Here is a 10590-nt window from a genome sequence, read left to right on the forward strand (position 1 = left end):
TTAGGGTGGAGAGGGGGGGTAGGGTGGAGAGTGGGGTTGTCACGGACTAAGTGAGTCTACTGCAGTTGGTTTTGTACCCTGGCTGGCAAAGGAGGGGAAGGTCCTGGGGGAGCATGGTAGATGAGTGAGGACTATACAGCAGGTCTGCCCTCTTTCTTCCCCCATTGATAAGAATTTTCAATGTTGTAAAGATCCTTCTCTTTCTGGTGCAGACACAGGACCAACTTTACAGATAAAGATTTCCTCTAAAGACAGATGTTGACTTACAGCTGGGTAAATTGGGTAAATTCTCACTTTCAGTTTCTCAAGAGTCTACTGTCCCCTAAATCATCAGCTCAAATTAGTCCATATGCTAATGAGATCAAATTAGGAGGTATCTTCTGGTCTCCCACAGCCATATTTGGGAATGTTATGTCCCCCCAAAAGCTATAATTTTCATGTACATATACATGTACCTAAATTTTAAATAATACTAGAGAGATGAGAAAGTAGTCTGAATAATTAAGAACATGGGTTTGGGAGCTGAGGGGTTCAGTGGATAAAGTGTTTCTTGTGTAAGCATGAGGACCTGAGTTCAGATCCCAGCACCCACTTTAAAAGCTAGGCTAGCCAGCATGCACCTGTAATCCTAATGCTTGGAAGGCAGAACAGAGGATCCCTGGGCCTCTCTGGGCTTGCCAGTCCAGCTAAATCAATTAGCTCCAGGTTAGTGAGGAGCCTTGTCTCAGGAGGTAAGTGAGAAAGACAGGAGACATTGACCTCTGCCCGCTATGTACATGGGCACACATATGTGTGCTCCACACAGAAACACATGTACACACACACATTAGGTTTCAGACCAAGCTTACAATTGATCTCAACCGCTTTCGAATCGGTTACTTTCATCTTCCTTGTCTGTAACATAATGATGGAGATGAGCATGGGATACTGTGATGACAAAGAGCATGGTGATTCTGCTACCCTTTCACCCACCAGGAGAAAAGAGTTCGTGCCTGGATGGCCTCTAACAATAGGCCTGCTGCCCTCTAGCCTCACGCAGGGCACACTCTGAGAGGTAGGAGGAGTAAAGGAGGCTTAGGAAGGCAGCACACTGGCAGCCCCAGCCAGGTGCTCTAAACCCTGAAGCCACCACCTTGGTCTGGAGGGGAAGTGAAGCGGTCACAGGTAAGAATACACACAACTGCAGGCTCTGGGATCTGGATAATTAGCAAGTTGTGAGATCAAAGGCTAAGATTTCCGGAAAAGTGACAGAGTGAACTTAAATCTCTCTGCTTCACCTCAGTGCCCCCAGACCACCTGTTGAGGATCGAGCCCTGAGGTAGCCAGCCTCTGACCTCACCCATGAACGTGACACATCCACTAAACAACGCAGCCCTGGAGAAGGCATGAGCCCCACACAACAGTCGACATGCCTGATGATGACAATGATGGTGGCAGTGACGTGCGGGTCTGATTTGTAAGGACTGAGTCCTTAAACAAGGCACCACCCATCAGGAAAGCCAAGTCACCTTGGGGCAGACATCCATGTTGATTAGGGCTGACAGGCTTCCTAAGTGTGCCGTTGCTTTCTCTGCCCTCAGAGTGTCAGCCGCTGAGCCAGATGCTTAAATCTTCACCTGAAACTCCCTTACACAGACTGCATTGCATCCTCATTCTGTGTCTGCTCCAGCCAAACTGCCAGCTGCCTTTTAAAGATGTGTGTGTGTGCCTGAGTGCATGAGTGTGTGTGTGTGTGTGTGTGTGTGTGTGTGTGTGTGTGTGTACCAAGTGCATGTGTGTACCCTCAGGGGCCAGAAGAGGGCACTGGATCCCCTGGAGCTAGAGCTACAGTTATAAATGGTTGTGAGCGATCCACATGGGTGCTGGGAACTCAACTCCTTCAGAAGGCCAGTGAGCACGCTTAACCACAGAGCCATCTCTCCAGCCCCAAACTGTCTGCTGGAGAAAGAGTCTATGTCTTACTCTTTGCCTTGCTCAGGTCTTCTACAGGACCAGATGACCTGGCATGTGCTTTATGGATGTTTGGTCAGTATGTGAATGATTCTAAAAGTCATGCAGACACTCAGAGAAGGGATGTTAAGAACCATCAGTTGGACAGTGGCAGTTGCTTCCCATACTCTCCTGTCCTTGTCCCCCACGGCATGCTGGGTCATAGTAACTAAGAACAGATGCCAACCTACTCGACTCTGGTTACAGGAAAAATTGGAACAAGCAGTAATTCTGCTGATGAAACTGTACAATTATCTATCCATTACCCAGGAGCACTACAATTCCAAAGAGAAAGAGAGAGAGAGAGAGAGAGAACCAGAGGTCTGCCACATGTCTGTCTAGTTCTAACACCTAGCGCCATGGCCGACATAACACACACCATACATGATTGCAGAATCACTGAATGAGCTATCTAATTAATGAGTGATTGACAGTCTGGAATACTACAGAAAGGGTGGGATTCACAGATAATCCAGCCTGGATTCAAATCCCAGCCCTCTGGGGTTTGGAAGATGAAACAATACCTTCCCATATCACACAGGACCTTAGCTGGCTGGAAGTGTCCTCAAACTCAATCCACACTAGCTTGGCTAACAGCAATCAGGAGACCTTCATTGACTTACATAGCTAGGGAGTCTGAGCCGCAGGTCTCAGGTCTGGTTAAATCACATGACTGGAAGACATGGCAGAGGCCATGAATGAATCAGCCTCTGCTTTTTTTCCCCTGAGACAGGGTTTCTCTGTGTAGCTCTGGCTGTCCTGGACTTGCTCTGAAGACTAAGCTGCCTCCTGAGTACTAGGATTAAAGGGGTGTGCCACTGCCACCTGGCTGCCTACTTTTTTTTTCAATGAATAGAAGTTTAAGGCTGTAAGCAAACAGATGTAGGAAAATCCAAGCAACAAGGCAGGATGCAGATCTAATCATTGAAACGCTCATTTACTTAGAGCTGAGTATTGATTATGAATTTTTAAAATTTGTTTGCCATATGGGGTCATCAACTACGTTCCAATGCTCACTATCCTCCCATAAAATCCATACTGTCCCACAGGGCTGCTTCTTGTGAGTTCACGTGGAAGAGGCCAGACATACCAAGTTGTGTTCAGCTTCAGAGTTTGGACTGGGACAAGGGCAGCCATCCTTTCCTCCTGGAGGACAACCTGGAAAACCTGAACTGACAGGGCAAATGGTCAGCTCCACTCAGAAGCCATTCTGCCCTCCCCTTGAGTGGAGCTATGCTTGGTTATAACAGGTCCAAATTTTTGACAGGTTTGGGTGGAAAGGAGTGTTGTTTTGCCTTCTTCCTGTGACAGTGGAGAAAGTGCCCCAGCAGAGGGATTCTGAGCCAGAGCTCTGGGCAGGCAAACCATCCTTTCCCTCAGTTTCCTCTCACTTCCCATTTCTGTTCCTTTCTCCTGCAGTTTCCCATTCTGGAACTTAGCATCTGCTGATGCATGAGCCTAGAGCTTCAGGGCAGTGGTGGCTTACCCATGAGCCTCAGGGGCAGTGGTGGCTGCACCATGAGCCTCGGGGGCAGTGGTGGCTGTACCTTGAGCCTTGGGGGCAGTGGTGGCTTACCCATGAGCCTCAGGACAATGGTGGCTGCACTGAGAGGCATGGTGGATGGAACAGCTCATACCTCTTTGGTAAGGAGCTTCTGTGTTGCTACTTTGTCCAGGGTCTCTCATGCAAGGGCCACTGACTCCAGACGAATCCTACTGCCTTCCTGCCTTCCTGCCTTCCTCAAGCTTCCTGAGGTGGGACATTTCTAGGCACTGAGAACTTGGCTTGTGCCCTTGACCTGGTTTCAGTCCTGTTTTCCTCTGTTCTGTTGTCCACACTGTGTACCCAGACAGCTTCCTGATAAGGACTGTACTCTCCTTGTTTACAGAGGGAACAGACAAGAGACTCCTTTGCTAGCTATCATTACACATCATACTGTAATATTTAAAGCAGATACTTCCTGCTGTCTGAGAGCATCAGCATTAACAATTTCAATAGAGAGTATTGGGACAGCCATTTCAACCTCCTATTCTTCTTCTGTATTTGTCATATTTCGACACTAGGTTCAGAGATGTGAAATACAACACATAACTCCCAGAAAAGGGGAGATGGCTCACAGTTACAAGTGCTGGCTACTCTTCCAAAAGACCTGGGTTCAATTTCTAGCACCCACATGGCAACTCATGGCCATCTGTAACTCCAGTCCCAGGGGATCCAGCACCCACTCTTCTGGACTTTGAGGACACTTCATATACATGACGTATGCACAGATATGCATGCCCACAAATCAATCTCTCTCTCTCTCTCTCTCTCTCTCTCTCTCTCTCTCTCTCTCTCTCACACACACACACACACACACACACACACACACACACACACACACACGGCTCAGCTCCCAGAATAATAACAACATTGATACTCAGCTAGCGTTTACTGGCCTCTTACTAGGTTCCCAGAACACTCAGTCTTTTATAAACTTGGTCTCCTCATTAGCCCTAAGGAAAAAAAAAAATTACCTTCATTTTTCAGGTAAGGAATCTACATACATTGTGTCACTGTGAAACAGAAGGAAAGTAAATTACTCCCTTTTAACGTAATAACCAGGTGAATCTGGCTGACTAGCAAAGCAGAAACTCACACTAAGACAAAAGAAAACCTACCGTACAAAAAGAGACTGTGGCTAAGAAGTTGTAAAATGCTTACTTAGTACATAAGCTTGAAGATCTAAGTTCACACATCCACAACTGTATAAACAGACTGGCACACCCTTGTACTCCCAGTCTGGGGAAGCAGGTCCCTGGAGCTCACTAAACAATGTAAGAGCCAAAGTTAAATTTGAAGTTTTAATCACTATGCCTAAGAGATCCATGAGGCAAAAATGTCTCTGATCGGCAAGACCCTTGCCCGAGGACAGATAGTTCCTGAAATGTTGGAGGCTATAGTTTATGGGAGATAACAAGCTACATGTCTCCACTCCCCTAAACACGTGTGTTTGACACCATCTGTACTGTTTGTGAATGATCACATGTGGGCAGGAGGTTCATGGCTAGTAAATACATCAGAATGTATGCCCCAGATTGGACCTGATGGAAAGTACGGTGAATTGTGGGTTTTGCCTTTTTAAGCCCCTGTAAACTGTGACTTGGGGCCATTTCCTGGGAACCCAGGTATGGACCTGGCCAGAGCCCATCCACCAGACCAGTATTTAATGACAGCTTGCTTTAAATTTGACTTTAAACTGTGGTAGTGGTCTTACTCTCAACTGGTGGGATTAGCACCAGTCATCCTAGCCAGTCTGTGAATTTCACGTTTGGTGAGGGACCCTATCTAGAAAAAAAATCAAGATAGAGAGGAACTAAGGGAGACACTCGACATTGACTTCTGCCCTCCCAAGTACAAGCATGTACATGCACACACATGAAGACATGTACCACAAATACACACTCAAAGAAATGGGCAAGAAAATATCAAACATTGTTGGTGGTATTGTGTTCCCCACAATATTGTGCACCCTAATAAATTTATCTGGGGTCAGAGAACAGACAGCCACTAGAACAAAGCCAAAAATGATGGCTAGAAAATGGGTCAGAGCAAGCCATAGCAGAAGTTGGACGGTGTTGGTGTTGCACGCCTTTAATCCCAGCACTTGGGAGGCAGAGCTAGCCGGATCTCTGAGTTCAAGGCCACTTTAGAAATAGCAAGGCATGGTGACACATGCCTTTAATCCCAGAAATTCAGCCTTTAATCCCAGGGAGTGATAGCAGAAAGCAGAAAGATATATAAGGCATGAGGACCAGGAACTAAGTTAGTTAAGCATTTGGCTAGTTAAGCTTTTAGGCTTTGGAGTAGCACAGTTCAGCTGAGATTCATTCTGGATGAGGACTCAGAAGCTTGCAGTCTGAGGAAACAAGACCAGCTGAGGAAATGTTGAGGTGAGGAAACTGTGGCTTGTTCTGTGTCTCTGATCTTCCAGCATTCACCCCAATAACTGGCCTCAGGTTTGTTTTTATTAATAAGAACTTTTAAGATTCCTAGTACAAAACAGAGAGCATATGAGTCAGTGATCCAAGTGTAAGCAGCTAACATCACAATAATATGAAAAAACAGGAAATAAAAAGTATTGATGAGGATTTGGAGAAATTGAGATCCTGGAATATTGCAATTACAAATGCAAAATGACAGAAGCAGGCAGGAGAGATGGCTCAGGAGTGAGAAACACATACTGCTCTTTACAGTACCCAGGTTGGGTTCCCAACACTCACGTCAGGCAGCTCACAACCACCTGTGACTCCAGCTCCAACTTCTTCTGGACTCTGCAGGTGCCTGCATTCACATGTGTACATACACATACTCACATAATTAAAAACAAAATCTTTTTGAAAAAGAATAGAAGATGGTGACTATTTTGTAAATAATAGTTTGGCAGTATCTCCGATCCAAATTTGAATGTAAGCTTACTGTTAAGACCCAGAAAATTCACTCTTGATTACATACATAAATAATTGGAACCAAATTTTTTTAAATGTCTTTACATTTGTGATCATTGCACAAGTTACCCAAATGTCTGTTTGGGGATGAAGGATAAACAAAATTTGTTATATCCAAATGACAAAGTATTATTTATCTATAAAAAGGGCGTGGAGGTATGATACAGGCTATAACATCAGTAAATATTGAAAATATCGAGGAAGGACATAATCACACACAAAATGGTATGTATTATAATGGCTGCATTTAGATGAAGTTTCTGGAATAGTCAGAATCATGGAGACAGGAAGGAGAATGGAGATTATGAAGAGAATGGAGGACAGTAATGTGAAATGATGGAAAGTTCTGGAAATGAATACATTGACAGTTGAAGAACATGGTAACATGTTAGTGTCATTGAACTGGATTTAGAAATGGCAAAACAAGGCTGGCAAGATGGCTCAATGGGTAAAGATGTCAATCTGACCACCCGAGTTCAGTCCCCAGGACCTACACGGTAGAACCAACTCCTAGAAAGATGGCTCAGTGGTTATGGGCACTGGCTGCTCTTGAAGTGTATTGAGGTTTAGTTCCCAGCTCCTACACAATGACTCACAATCATCTAACTCCAGTTCTAAGACATCCAATACCTATTTCTGGCCTCCACGAGCTCCAAGCTCATACGTTGTACTCAGACATACAGGCAGGCAAATCATTCATACACATGAAATAAAAATAAAACTTTTTAAAATTGAAAGGGCAAATTTTACATTATGTCTATTCTATACACCCCCAACACACACACACACACACACACACACACACACACACACACACGTCTGATTTCACTCCAACAATGAGTCACTTACAGCCTGTGTCTGCATACTACATCACTCTCATGAGTTCTGAACGTGATTTACCAGCTGAACCCTCAAATGGCCACCCCTTCATCTATAAGCCTTGTCCCAACAGTAGACCCATTCATTAAGCTCAGATCTCTGATTCTTTCTTCTTCAGCCCTGCAACTGGCTCCCAAGTTTTTGTTCTGGTTTTTTGTTTTGTTTTGCTTTGCTCTAAATCCTGGTTTATTTGTTTACTTGTCCTTTCTTTCTTTCTTTTTAAACAATAGTTCTTTATTCCATGGTTTAAAATGCATGGCAGAGTAGCCATGTTCTCTGAAATGTAGCAGTGGCATTCAACACAAGCGTCCCACTGTAGTTCTAATGGGTTTCCGTAGACTTCACTTCATAAAGCCTTGCTCAAAAGGAGTTCTAAGCAGCAGTAAGACGGTTGCTAACAGTGGCTTTATTTCATCATGTCATAGTCAGATATGCAAATTCTCCTTACCATGTGCCTGTCCTATAAAGTAAGGGCTATAAAGTTTATAAATGTAATTTACCAACACAAAGTTGCAGCCATTAAAAAGAGCTTAATAACTACTACCAGGAGACCAATTTTGAGAATCTGAAGAGATATGGACACACAGACACACATGACAGCAAATGTTTACTCTGGTAGAGGTGCAAGGGGAACTTCTTATGCACTACAGGGTTCCTTAAGCTGCTCCAAGCCTGCTTTCTTTCTGGTCTTATCTTTAAATACTGCAGAGCATTGTGGGTAGTGTGACTCTGTGCATTGCCACTGGAGATGCCTGAGCCATGACATGGAATTGGGGCTGGTGGGCAGTCCTGAGAGACACTGACACTGTCCATTAGCACTCTGTATCCGAATGTTATGCTAAAACCTTGCTCCTTGGCAATCTTACTAAGCAGCTTGATGTAGGTGGCTTCTTTTCAGTAGGTCGATCTTTTTACCAAGGGAATTCTTCAAGGAATGCCAAGTGCAGTCTAAGGAATATCTCACAATGTTTGTTAGAGAAATGTTGTTCTCTGGAGAAATATCACTAGATTTGGTAAGAAACGTCTCAGCAGCATCTCTCTTGTCTCATTTTGTTGCTGCTGATGCTGTTGTTGTTGTTTGCTTGTTTTTTAAATCTCCCTTTCCAGTTTCCATAAATGAGTCTAGCCTGCAAACAGGTACATGCTATGAGCAGGTCTTTCTTCCTGGGAAAGGCTATCTTCCAGAAGTCACCAGCCACCATGAGTAGCCAATTCCTGGAAGGAGCCAATTGAATTAAGCGGGTTCTGTGGCAGATTAGATGGATTGGGCACTAAGGGATCAGGAACTGCAAAGCAAACACTTGCCCTGGCTTTCCGATGTCGGTGGCAGTCTCTGATCCTGGGCTTTGCCAGCTTCTTTCTGCGCCTTCCATCACCTGTGCAAGTTCACGGTCACTCTGGAGGCGAAAGCACATCTGTTTGCACACTGGAGCTTCCACATCCATAAACCAGAATGTCTTGGGCTTCATGCCCCATTTGTGCTGTGTCTGAACTGGTGTTTTCCTGACCTTAGCCGTTATCATCTTCTCCATACTGAAGGTCTTGCTGCCTCTGTGCTCCAGTGTCAGGTCTGGGCGTGATGCCCGATGTGTGGGCAGCATGGTGAGAGAGGACATCTGGGCAGGATCCTAACTCTCAGCTCTCAGCTATCTAGTCCCCAAGAGGAACTCACCTGCCCTGCCCTGGCCTGCCCTGGGCTCAGATCGCTGCCTCCATCCTGCAAAGGGACAGGCAGGGCTAGAGCTAAATTCTGGTTTCTTGGCATGTCTTGGATCATCTTCCTCTACCCTCGTTAGTCTCCCTACCTCACCCTGGCTCTTGTAGTAGCCTCTGCTTATCTCTTTCTAAGGGCCTTAACAGAGAGTCATCCTTCCATCCACAATTAGTCTTCAGAGCAAGCGCTAGCATTTTCTCACAGTTCTAACCCAGCCACAATACTTTCTTCTTTCAAACATTGCTTTGAGCCTTAGGATGAAGTCACAACTCCTTGCGCCCAAGGCTGACTGCCGATGACTTTACTCCAGCCAGCTCACTGCCTCATCACAAACGCACTGCCTGCCTCTCTTCCCCATCCATAGCTTGCATTAGGCTCACTCTTGATATTGTACATTCTAAGGTTTTAGACAAAGGTGTGATGACATGCATTCATTGTTAAATACTGGAGTGTTTCATTGTTTTCAACACCCTCTGTACTCTCCTGCCCCAGCCATCCTTTCCCAACCCCCAACCTGTACCACTGATCAGCCTGCTGCTTCCTTTTACTGAATGGCATCTAGTTGGAATCACAGATTTAACCCTTTCCTATTAGCTCCATTCACACAGTAGCACTCATATAAGGCTCTTCCATGTCTTTTCATCATTGGTAGCTCTTTTATTTTTGGTTCTGAATAATAAATATTCCTTTGTGTGGCTTACCAGTCTATCCAGCCATTCCCCCACTGAAAGACATCTTGAGTATTCCCAAGTTTTGAAGAGTATGAATAAAAGTGTGCTAAGCATGTTTTATATAGGCATGGATTTTCATTTCTTCTTTTGCTGGGAAGGAGTACGCTTGCTGGATCATGTGGTAAAAGGAGGTTTAGTTTTGGACATGCCCAAACTGTATTCCTAAGAGGCCATACCCTTTGTATTCCCAGCATGCCTTGCCTTAGTTTTGCCCATGTTCTGGATTTGAATCATTTTAATGGGTTTTAATTGGCTTGTTGTTATTTTAATTCACATTTCCCTGGTAACTGCAAAGGGGAACATCTTTTCATGTTTACTTCAAATCTGTGTGTCTCTTTAGGTGAATTATTGTTTGGATCCTTGGTGTATTTTTTTAATCAAATTATTTGTGTTCTTGTTGTTGGGTTTTAAGAGTTCTTTATACAATTTAGATAATAGTCTGTAAACGGAGGCAGAGTTTTTCTGTCCCGACCACCCGGTCCTAAATAAACACATAAAAGCTTATGTTAAGTACAAAATAATTGGTCAACAGCTTAGGCTTATTACTAAGTAGCTCTTACTTTTAAATCAACCCATTTCTATTAATCTATGTGTTGCCACCTGCCCCATGGCTTTACCGGTCCTCTGGCTTCCTGCTTCTTGGGTGGCTCACTCAAGTCTCTCTTGACTCCACCCTTCTTCATCTTCATCTTCAGTTCGACTGTCCTGCCTGACTTTATCCTGCCTTGCTATAGGCCAAACAGCTTTATTATTAACCAATAAGAGTAGTACATATTCACAGCATACAGA

At 44.6% G+C, this 10590-nt stretch overlaps 1 pseudogene; it reads right to left on the reverse strand.

The window, feature by feature from the left end:
- Nucleotides 1-1003: 1003 nt before the first annotated feature.
- LOC118586916 lies at nt 1004-8891 on the reverse strand (annotated as a pseudogene).
- Nucleotides 8892-10590: the final 1699 nt, after the last annotated feature.

The sequence above is a fragment of the Onychomys torridus genome, chromosome 7, assembly GCF_903995425.1.
Source record: "Onychomys torridus chromosome 7, mOncTor1.1, whole genome shotgun sequence".
Classification (NCBI taxonomy): domain Eukaryota; kingdom Metazoa; phylum Chordata; class Mammalia; order Rodentia; family Cricetidae; genus Onychomys; species Onychomys torridus.